Genomic DNA, 12,261 nt, shown 5'->3' on the forward strand with positions numbered 1-12,261 from the left:
TCTCCATATTGTACATGCTCACAAAGTCGTTTCGCGAAAAACCGACAAGTTATATGTCATATTTGAAAAAGACAAAACATGATGTTAAAAAGTGCTTTACATGAGACATTTCTTTTTGTCTTTTTTACACAAGCCAACGTCAATTTTCTCCGAAACTTGATGTGCACGCATATAATGTTGAGATGTATACACCAAATTTCTGTTTGGAATTTTTCCGCACATTGATATATTCGTTCCGGAGCCCGCGCTCCCATGTGGCAAACCTTTAATAGTGTCCTTGAAGAAAAAGAAAAAAGAAATATTCAAGGTTGTAGCTGTTCCCATGTGCACAGTACACAGGGCCCCACATCGTCGAGTCCACCCCGGAGTCGTCGTCGTCGATGTCGTTTCTAGCGGTCAAAAGCTTAACCCCCGCGTACGCACCTTTCTCTCTGGCCCACCACGTCCATGGCCGAAGCGCGCCGCCATGCCTCACCGCTGGGGATTCGAACCCGGTGCGCGCGCCCTATACTCGCTGGTGGCGGCTCAGGGCGCCGCTTGCCCTATTCGCCACATCGTGGTGAGTCTGATATTTATTTCTGGATCGGTTGGTAGATTTCTCCTCGGGTACCTGTTTCCAAGGGATTGCCATATATTCCGTGCAGGTGGGATGCTTTTGTCCCTGGAATGCTCTCCAGCGGATAGCTCGTCGCCAGCGTATGGCCAATATATGTGGATAATCAACCTGTGGTGAGTTGAAAACTCTTCTGGGCCGGCCGCTGCAACCTCCAGCTGCTGACTTTGACTTCATAACCGCGTTCCCTCATCCCGCACTGCAAACTAACGCGTGTGTATATGCAAAGGAAGGAAGAACATCTCGGCCTCAGATAAGCAAGGCTGCCTCAGAGGAATCAACAGGTAAACGCTGCTTGACTCAATCAGACATGCTCAGTTTGTGAGATCATTATGTGTCTTCGTTGTCCACCACTGATTTTATTTCTAATCATGGTTCTGCATGCGATATTCTGGGTATATTTTTGAATGAATCTTGCCTCATAGACTAGCATAATTACTAAACAGTAAAACCGGGTTAGCTATGCCTCCTCACAGTGATTTGGAATGCTAAACCGTCCGATTAATTACTCAAAAATGTTCATACTTTACGAATGCTTCAGATTTTTTTTTGAGTCTAAACACACTTTATTAATTACTCAAAAATGTTCATAGGGATACAAGAGATGTTTGGAGGGTTTAAAAGCCATACATGGCGCCCGAAATCCAAACCAAAAGCATGCTTAGCGAGACTATGTGCCTCAATATTCGTTGCCCTCCCCTCAAAGATGAATGAGCAATCATCAAAAGAATTCTTTGACTCCACTATCTCTCTAATGGTACTAGCATAGACGCCACCAGTGCAGTTTTTTATGTCATTCACCACCTCTTGGCAGTCACTTGCTATGAGGATTTTAGCAAGATCAAGATCCATAGCAAGATCAAGTGCCTCGCGACAGGCCAATGCTTCCAAAGTCGCTGGATCTGAAATGCCTTCGATCTTGATGGCCGAGGCTCCCAAAAAAGATCCCGAAGAGCTTCTGCATACAGCACTGAAAGAGCCAAAGCTACCATCTCTGGAAACTGCCCCATCCACACGGAGTTTTGCTGTCCCTTCCGATGGAGCTACCCATCTTGGCTGAACTAATTCAGCTCGTGCGACCACCCTTGGATTCTTCTTCGTCTTGCATTCTTCCAACTCTTGAATATATTTCAGGATGAAATTGTATGTCGAAAGCGGACTCTGGAACATATGTTCATGGAGTGCCTGTCGCCTCGCATACCAGATAGCCCATAATGTTGTGGCAACAAGAATGAAATCGTCAGAAGATAGCATATCCTGAATCGCAAACAGCCACCGCTTCGCATCTGGTTCTGTAATGCTATTCAATGCATCGACAAGATCCTGGTCATGAAGAGCCCAAACACATCTTGCAATGGTACAGTGAAGCAAAGAATGTTGCCATGAATCTTCCGCTCCACATAAACCACAACAAGTGGTCGTTGACATATTTCGATGATGCATAACATCCGCTGTCGGTGTTGATTGCTGGGCTAATCTCCATAGAAAAATTTTAAGTTTTGGAGGAACATCTACCCTCCACATCGCCTTCCAGGAAAGCTTTTCTCTGTCCGTGTCGGAGGATTCCGCACGCCCCTCCAACCAGGCCTCTCTTCTCATCTTTGTCTCCACCAACATGCGATATGAAGATCTGACAGAGAAAACATCCCGTCTCTCATGTACCCACGACCAGAAATCATCAACTTGCCGCGTACACAGAGGGATAGAATATATGGCTGCCGCATCTGTTGGAAGAAAAACTTCATTTATCAACGCTCGGTTCCACTCAGCACTGGGTAAAATCAAGTCGCTCACCTCTTGGGGAGGATGAGCGACCCACTCGTTATCGGCCTCATGTTCGAGGGTCTAGGCAGCCAATTGTGACGCCATATGTTGGTGGTATGCCCATCTCCAATCCGTCGGATCAAACCCTGAGTAAGGACCCCCCTACCGTCAATGATAGCACGCCAGATATGTGACGGAGCCGATCCCAGCTCAGCTCGCAGAAACTCCCCTGTAGGGTAGTATTTGGCCTTCAAAAGTCGAGCACTAAGTGAGTCCGGTTCCATCAGGATTCGCCATGCCTGTCTAGCCAAGAGGGCGAGATTAAAAAGCTCTATATTTCGAAAGCCCAAGCCTCCACAATATTTTGGTTGTGTCATTATGCTCCACGAGACCCAGCTTGGTTTCCGTTTTCCCTCCTTACTGCCCCACCAGAACTTCCTGATCAGAGTATTTATGTGTTCACATAGACCCCGGGGCAGCCTGAAGCAGGACATAGAGTAAACTGGGATTGACTGAGCAACGGATTTTATAAGAATTTCTTTCCCTCCCGCTGACAATAGCTTCTCCATCCATCCCTTAACCTTGTTCCATACTCTGTCTTTCAGAAATTTGAAGGCTCCATTCTTACAATTCCCTACATCAGAAGGCATGCCCAGATACTTATCAGAGAGGGACTCATTTGCAATATTCAAAACATTCTTTACCTCAGCTTTCAAAGTGGCAGGGCACCCCTTGCTGAAAAAGATTGTGGATTTTGCTAGATTTATCCTTTGTCCGGAAGCATTGCAGTAGTCCTCCATCAAGACCGACAGCTCATTTGCTCTAACAGAACTGGCTTTGACAAACAGCAGGCTATCATCAGCAAATAACAAGTGGCTTACCGGCGGTGACGTCGGAGCAACTCGAATTCCGGTGAGGTGTGATGATTCATTTTGGGTTTTAAAAAGGCACGAAAGGCCCTCTGCTGCTAGCAAAAAAAGGTATGGAGAAATAGGGTCTCCCTGACGGATTCCTTTGGATGGTGAAAATTGTTCAAGCTTACCACCATTAAACATGACAGAGAATTTCACCGATGTGACCATCCTCATGACCGAAGCCACCCACGATGGCGCAAATCCCATCTTGATCATGATAGCTTCCAAATAATTCCATTCAACACGGTCGTACGCCTTCATCATATCCAACTTAACAGCACAGAATCTGTTGCGTTTAGCTTTGTTCCTCTTCATAAAATGTAAGCATTCATAAGCAGTAATGATATTGTCTGTTATAAGCCGACCGGGGACGAAAGCAGACTGCTCTTCAGAGATAATATCAGGGAGTATCTTTTTCAGTCTGTTAGATAGGACCTTCGAAGCAATTTTATTAAGTACATTGCACAAACTAATTGGTCTGAATTGAGCAAGATTGGTGGGGTCCTTTACCTTTGGAATCAAAACCAGGAAAGTCTCATTAATCACCTCAGGACTCTCCTCCCCACGAAGGATGCGAAGAACAACATTGGTCACTTCCGTACCACACAGTTCCCAGTGCCTTTGGAAGAAATGAGCTGGGTATCCGTCAGGCCCAGGGGCCTTAGTAGGATACATCTGGAAAAGGGCACTTTTCACCTCTTCACCCGTATAAGGAGCCATAAGTCCCACATTCATCGCATGCGTGACTTTGACTGGGACCGAGTTTAGTACTTTATCCATACCGCTGGTGCCCCCTGATCTAAACAGGTTTTTATAAAACTCGGTTGTGATTGAAGCCATCTCCGCTTCATCGGTTGTTACTGATCCATCCGGACGTTCAAGAGATTTTATTGTATTTTTACGGCGACGCATACTAGCTCGTCTTTGGAAGAATTTGGTGTTCTTGTCCCCATCCCTAAGCCACTCCACTCGGGATCGCTGCCTCTGTTTGATCTCTTCCATGTGATACAGCTCAACAAGACGGTCAATAATTTTTATCTCTGCATGTGATGGCGCTACTCTTTGGGGGTCATTTTGCAAAACTGTCAACTCTTTTTTCAACTTCTTTATATCTTTCGGCACGCAGCCAATTGTTGCTCCACTCCACTGCTTCAAAGAAGCCGACAGATTACAAAGTTTGCTGCTAATCTGCTCAACAGTCATACCATCGGCTGATCCTTTCCACATTGCCTCGAGAGAAGAGCCGAAATCTTCTTGCTTCTCCCAGTATACCTCATAGCAAAACAGCTTTGAGACCATCTGCTGTGGAGTGGCATGCTCTAGTTGCAACCTGATCGGACAATGGTCCGACGCCGCCCCCGTTTCATGGTGCAGGGTTGCATGTGGAAAGATTGAAAGCCACTCCGTATTTACTAGGGCTCGATCCAGACGTACCCTACAATATCCGCCTCCCGAAGTTTTCTTTTCAAAGGTCCATCGTTTTCCATTATATCCTATGTCAGTGAGAGCACATATATCAATCGCATCCCTGAATCCTTGAATTTGTGACCACCTCCGTTGTCCTGCCCCTACATGCTCATAATTGTGAAGAACTTCGTTGAAGTCTCCTATACACAACCATGGTAGGGAACTCGCTGACACGAGCGACTTGAGAAGGTCCCAAGTCTTGTATCTCTCCGCGACTTGTGCTTCACCATAAACACAAGTCAAACGCCATTCCTCCTGATTTGGAACGGAAACAGATGCATCAATATGGTACTCAGAATAACCAAACACATCAAGCTTTATTCCATCATTCCAGAACATACCCATGCCTCCACTACGGCCAACACTACTAACTGCATAAGCATAATTAAAACCTAAAGTACCAGCAAGGTTTTCGACACGTGCTTTCGATATTTGCGTTTCCACTATGCATAGCACCGTCGGGGCAAATTTCTTCGCGATCCCGCGAAGCTCGCGAATTGTCGAGGCTTTGCCCGCACCCCGACAATTCCAACATATGATACTCATTGCTCCCGGCGGTACTCCACAAAGGAGCCCGCCGATCTATGATTGTCTGCCATGTTACTTTTCATCCTGTCATCACTTATCACTTCGCCACTGCCTCCCGCATCAATATCCAGACTCCTGCATTTGCCATCGCCCTTCTTTGGCCTCTTCACTTCCTTCCTCGGGGGAACATACACTGGAGGTGGAGGAGGCACTCCCTTTGGGGTTTCCGCAGCCACAAGTGCTGTTACCACCCCCTGTGCAGTTTTCCCTCCTTCTACATTATCAGCTGGCTCCGAACTAGGAGCAATGATGTTGTCCGCCAAGAAACGTTTGAGCGACGTCCCTGCAGTCTCATTATGCATGTCCACCATTGTGCTTTTGGTCACTTTTACCAGATCAAGACCTTCCGGGATACGACCCTTCTGCTTCTGAATTTGAGCATGGGTTTGCTCACTTTGGTGTGGATTGGGCACATCATCTTCCCCTTCATCTTCCTGCGATCTCCCCATCGAAACAGAAGCGGCTGCAGGGGTTTGCGGTGGCCCAGTGTTAAAACGCCAGCTTTGGTTCGGGTTATACTGATCCCTCCCCCTCCCGCGTCCCCCCATTGCATAGCCTCCTCTGCCTCTCTGCGAGGTAGTTCCTCGCCCTGCTGTACGGCCCCTTACATTTTCTGCCAACACAAAATCGCCCCATTCAAAGGTTGTTTCATCATGCACTCCGTCTCCACACTCCTCATGCCAATGACCAAATTCACCACAGTGGTAGCAGAAGATAGGAAGTTTCTCATACTTAACTTGATATTTGACCCTCTCCCCACCTTTCCTTGCTGTCACAATTTGGTTTTTGCATTCACATCAATCTTGATCCTGACTCTTACGAATTCACCGAAGAAACCAACAGGCAATTTCAGCTGCACCTCCATCACCTCACCAATCCGTGACACCATCCCCTTCACAGCCGGCTCAATCAGAAAGTTATCGTGCAGGCGGTGGATCTGAGCCCATACTTCAATCTTATCCAGCTTGAACGAGTCTGGGTTTTTGAAACCATCATATTCCTCTAGAATCACCGCTTGGTCTCGGAATAGCCATGGTCCTTCAAGCATGGCTTTTTTCCAATCAGCAAGACAACCAAATTGTGCCGTAAACAGATTCTCCTTGATCCTCCTCCATACAACCGTTTTGGCCGGATTCCAGGCCGCTCTCATGTCACCGTACAGTGCATTAAGGCTGAAAGTTTTTGGCGTATGCACCCTCGCGATTGCCAGCCACTTCGCCGGCTCCATCTGATCTGGTAATTCTTCCTCCCAGACAAAGTCGTCCTCTTCTTCTTCCTGCAAGGTGAGACGAGCGAGTAGATCCTCCGCCGTCTCCTTCATCTTCTCCCTCTGAGTTCCTCTTTCATCCGCCATATCCGTGATCCGATCTAAGGATAAAACCCCAGCGCTCCCAGAAAAAATCGACTCCGTCTAAAACTCCTCGAAGGATCGCCCCGACCCTCCAGAGGCGGGAGGGAGCAATCGCCCGCGAGAATTGCGTCGAGAGGTAGGATTCCGGCGGAGATCGCCGGAAGACGTCGAAACCCTAGGTTCAAACCCTAGGTCATACGTGAGGGAGAGGTCCTCTGTCTACGAATGCTTCAGATTAGTTCACCGCCCCGCAGCAGTCCCTCGGGCCTCGTTCGCCTCATCTGCTCGCTGAAACCGACCGAGCGAACGTCAAAAGGGCCGCTGCTCCACAGACCTTTTTTTGGGCGTTCTCATGAACCGGGCTGCGGTGGGCTGTGCGGCCGTGAGGTGAGGACGTGAGGTACAGTCAATTCTTAGTGATGGTGCAGGAGGTGGGCCGGTTGTTGCCTTTCCTCCGTCAGTCCGTTAGCACGCAAAAATAAAAACACCCGGCAATCGCAACTTTCCAGTGGATCTCAGTTTGTTTTGGCTACTTACGGGTCAACTGCATCATCATTTGTTCCTTTTCATCCTATGTGCACTCTACTATGGCAAGGCTACAACGGACGATGATGTGTGACACACAGAGAATCTCCACCACTTATTCAAATACGTTAGCAAATTTGATGCTTAGACAAACTTTTTTGTACATTGACGTTCCAATGCTGATTTAGATGGCATTGTCACCCGTGTCAGTTTTGCAACTTATACCGAAAGCTTCAATAATGCTCCACCATCTAAATGTTCGTTTTTGGTCCAGATTTTTCTAATATATTTATATTAGAGAAAAGTATACTTTTCGTCCCTCAACTCTTCGCAAAGTTTAGTTTTCGTCCCTCAACTCTAAAACCGGACAAAGTGCACCCCGAACTCTCAAAACCGGTCACTTTTCGTCCCTGCTGCTGAGTCAACCCAGTTTTGACCACGCGTAAACAGTACACCCGATGAACAGTAAATTCGGAAAAAATAGCAAAAAAATTCAAAAAAAATCTGAAATTTTATGGCATCGAAAATACTCAGGTGCGCCACGTGCGTGCAAATTTTCATCATGTTTGGAAGTTCGAGAAGCACGCAGCAAAAAAACAAAAGTAAATGTACACTAAAGTGAACAGTAAAATAAAAAAATAGCAAAAAAATTCAAAAATTTCTGAAATTTTTTGGCATCGAGGATGCTCAGGTGAGCAAGGTGTGTGCAAATTTTTGTGGTAAAATGACATCCCAGAAGGTCGTGCAAAAAAAAACAAAATAGCGTACGTGTGTGTGCCGCTTTGGGTGGTTTCCAAACCCTCGGATCTTATTTTACCACAAAATTTTGCACGCACCTTGCCCACCTGAGCATCCTCGATGCGAAAAAAATTCAGAATTTTTTTTTATTTTTTTGCTTTTTTTTATTTTACTGTTCACTTTAGTGTACATTTACTTTTGTTTTTTTTGCTGCGTGCTCCTCGAACTTCCAAACATGATGAAAATTTGCACCCATGTGGCACACCTAAGTATCTTCGATGCCATAAAATCTCAGATTTTTTTGAATGTTTTGCTATTTTTTTCAAATTTACTGTTCATCTGGTGCACTGTTCACGTTGGTCAAAACCGGGTTGACTCAGCAGCAGGGACGAAAAGTGACCGGTTTTGAGAGTTCGGGGTGCACTCTGTCCGGTTTTAGAGTTGAGGGACGAAAACTAAACTTTGCGAAGAGTTGAGGGACGAAAAGTATACTTTTCTCTTTATATTATTATTTCAGTAGATGTACGGGTGCGACAACGTGCGCCTTTATGTTCTAGTAAGTAGTATGCTTTGAGGGGTTTGGCTTCAGTATCAATGTTTTGGGGGTCGTAATTTCTCAACAATCTAATCACAAGACACCCAAGCAAATGGCCAGCTTCACCTAGGACAGAGGCAGCCCCTCAGATCTTTGCAGGCTTAAATCAAGGGTATGACATCAAAATAATGCACCTGTGTGAGGTATATAACAAATCAGGATCCCGATTCCCTTCCTCCTGGTTCACATCGCCTTGGCCTTTTCAGTTTTCCATTGCCCCCGTCTAAGCATGAGGGCGAAATTGCTTCTCTCCATAAGAATTCTATATCAAACAGGTAATTCTAGTAATATCCTGTGTTCTTGCATCAAGCTGAGCACAGAGCACTCCTACTATGTCCTACTTGTAATGATATGCATGCAAAAGCATAGGTCTCGTTGATATCAACATTTTCTCTATAGACTGTGTATGGAGTATACTTTCTCCATCTGCGAATAAGTGTATGTTTGGCTTTAAAATTTGTCCAGAAAATAGTGTACTTATATCTTCCCAATACACTTTAAAATAAAATAAATGTCTCTCTCTCATCACACGGTAATCAAGACCAATAACATTCAACACATGGTCTCCTCACTTTCTACATACACTTAGCTTATTGGGGGTTGGGTAATTAAAGAGGACAGAGATGATGGCTTGCACCTTCCAAATTTCTATTTGTACACTTATCGTGGACGGAGGTAGTATTTTACAATCTTCTATTTTTATGAAATGAACCTAGTTACAGTAAATTGAAGTTCAACCAATCTTATGATGTCTTTAATTGTCGGGGGTAAAATCCCCTCTTGTAAAACATACTCAAGTAAGCACATTGATATTGGTTCACATTCTGACTCAGGCAAGCCACACCTCTCCTCCTTTTAGGAATTTGATCTTGGTTTGCAAATGAATAATCAAGGGAGCAATGTTAAAAAATTCCTTCATGCTAATGGACATGTGGTTCTTGAAAGAGTGGATAACAACTATAATCTAAGATCTTTCACTCAAAAAGAGATAGAAGACATCACTGGTGGGTATAGAATTGTGCTGGGAGAAGGGGGCTTCGGTAAGGTTTACAAAGGAAAACTCGATAATCATCGTCCAGTCGCAGTAAAGATATACAAAAATGGAACCAAGAAAGAAGAGTTTGCCAAAGAGGTGATAGTGCATTCCCAGATAAATCACAAGAATGTTGTCAGACTGTTTGGTTGCTGCACAGAGGTAAATGCTCTTACAATTGTTATGGAGTTTGTATGCAATGGCAACCTCTACAACATCCTTCACTGCTGCAGCAGCAATGGTAATGGTTCTATACCCTTCCCTTTGGACAAGCGTTTGGACATTGCCATTGAGTCAGCTGAAGCATTATCATGCATGCATTCAATGTACAGTCCTATTCTTCATGGTGACATTAAACCTGTGTTGACACACGAACACGTCACGTGTACCCTCGACGCCGGGGGTGATGCACCGCAGCTCACGTCGAAGGAGACCCGACCGACAGCGCGATACGCAAGACAGTCGACGGGCGCTTTTGCAGACCCGAAAACCCCACACCCCCGGGAGGGACCCCGTCAGGGAGTGCGGCGGCTATGGGCTGCCCTAGGTCGATTCGCTCGCCCCTAGAGCCTCGGAATTCGCAGCTCTCAAACACAAAGAACAGCGAAGAATGAGATAGAAAAACGGTGGAGAGATAAAACGTATATGAAAAAGTAGTATATTGATTTGTTCGATTGTGTGTTGTTCAATCGGCCGTCAACCCCAACATATGTAAGAGGCGGCTGGACTTCCCGTACAAGTAAAGGATTCATCTAGGCTTTCCTTACAAAAAAAATTACATCAATTCACGTCCTAGAGTCCTAATTCTATTCCAACTCGGATTCAGTCTGAATCTGGCCCAAACTCTGTCTTCCTTCTTGCGCGGGCCGCCGAGCTTGCATATGATCTCCGATCGAGACGGCCCAAATATCAAACTTGTGCGCTTCGACAATACGAACAACTCTCATGTTGATTATTTTTTTCAAATAAGGCCATCTTGAATACTTTTTGAGGTCATCTTTATCTTCCAGTCGGACTCGGTTTTGCAGTAGACTGGATTATTCGAGTCTCGTAGTGAATTTGTAGGCTATATATTGTCTCTGATGATGATGACTCCAAAATCAAAATTTACCGTCTTGATGATACGCACAACTTCTGTATTGAAAACTTCTTCATCCAAGGTCATTTTGATAAAGTTTCGAGCACATGTTCAATTTCACTCGGACTTGAGCTCATCCACTCGGATATTAGATAGTTTCACTCGGATCGTCCGATTGGACTTTTGTCACATCCCTAGCTTCTGGTAATGCTCTAGGCTAGCTTCATGTGTGCATCATGTTTAAATTCCATTTAAATTTGAAATGGGGATTTGTGAAACCCTTAGAATCATTTTTGGAAATGACCCAAATAAAAATTGCTCCAAAAAGGTCCAAGAAAATGCTCATGTTGCTCTCTGAAAATATTGGACAGAGATAAAAATCAAACCAATATTTTTAGGAGCCCATAAGTATTTATTCTGGGCATTTGGAATTAATGCATAATTATTTGCATTGGATATATATATTATATATAATTAATATATGTCCAATAATTCTGGAACATTTTATGTGGTTTAGTATATTTTAGTTCTAGCCACATAATTATTTTCAGGATTTTATAAAATGGTTTAGTATTTTACTAAACCAAAATAAAACAGAACAAAATAGAAAACAATAAATAAAACAGAGAGAGAAGGCCACCTGGGCCACCTACCTGGCGCCACTTACCTGGCCCAGCTCCCCCAGCCGGCCCAGCCCACCACTGCAGCCCTCCGTCGTCTTCCTCCCCTCGCCCCGAAGCTGCTGCGTGCTCGCACGCGCACGGCCGCGCGGCCACCTCCTGCTTGCCGACGAGCTCCTGGCCGCGTGGACGACTTCCGCAGGCCGTCCCGATCCCCCTGACCCCCCTCACTCTCCCATGCACCTCTTCCCTCTCTCCCTGCTTCGCCTCCCTCGCCCCCTCTCCCGAAGCAGAGCGCAGCCGCCGACGCCGCTCGCCATAACCACGGCCACCGGGCCTCCCTCGCTTCCCCGACTAGCCCAGAGGCTCCGCCTCGACCCCCTCTTCCCTCTCCACCGACCCACGGCCCTCCGGAAGCCCTGCAACGCCGCCACCATCGCCGTTCCGTCGCCGGCCACCGAAGCTCACCGCTGTCGATTCGCCGCCTCCGACGCCTCCCCGAGCTCCCCGAGGCCACCGTCGCAACCCCTGTGAGCTCCGCCACCGTTTCCCCCTCTTTTCCTCTTCGTTTGGTTGCCGTAGCCGTCGCCCCCTTGATGACCGAAACCCGCCGCCGTCTGTGATCGCCGCCGACGTGCCTCCGGCCACCTAGTGGCCCGGCTGTCGTGCTCAGCTTCCTCCCCGCGCTGCCTGGAACACGTAGGTGCCCCGCACGAGCCTCCCCGGCCACCGTAGCGTCAACCCCGAGCTCGCCCGAGCTCCGGCGACCGCCACGCTCGACGCCGGTGACGACTCCGGCCATCTTAGGCCCAGCCGCTGCCACTACTCGACGCGGACGAGCGCCCGCGTCACGTAGACGCTCTCCGCCGGCCATTTGGTCGCCGGAGGAGGAAACCCGCACCCCTCCGCCGTCTCTGGCTCCGCCGGCGACGAGTCGCGGGTCAACTCCGGCGAGTTGACCCAGGTTTGACCTTC

The 12,261-nt window shown here is 46.9% G+C and overlaps 1 pseudogene; it reads left to right on the forward strand.

Moving 5' to 3' along the window:
• The first annotated feature begins 466 nt into the window (after positions 1–466).
• Positions 467–12,261, forward strand: part of LOC123129295 (probable serine/threonine-protein kinase DDB_G0271682) — a 40,563-nt pseudogene continuing 28,768 nt past the window's right edge.

The sequence above is a fragment of the Triticum aestivum genome, chromosome 6A (assembly GCF_018294505.1).
Source record: "Triticum aestivum cultivar Chinese Spring chromosome 6A, IWGSC CS RefSeq v2.1, whole genome shotgun sequence".
Lineage (NCBI taxonomy): Eukaryota > Viridiplantae > Streptophyta > Magnoliopsida > Poales > Poaceae > Triticum > Triticum aestivum.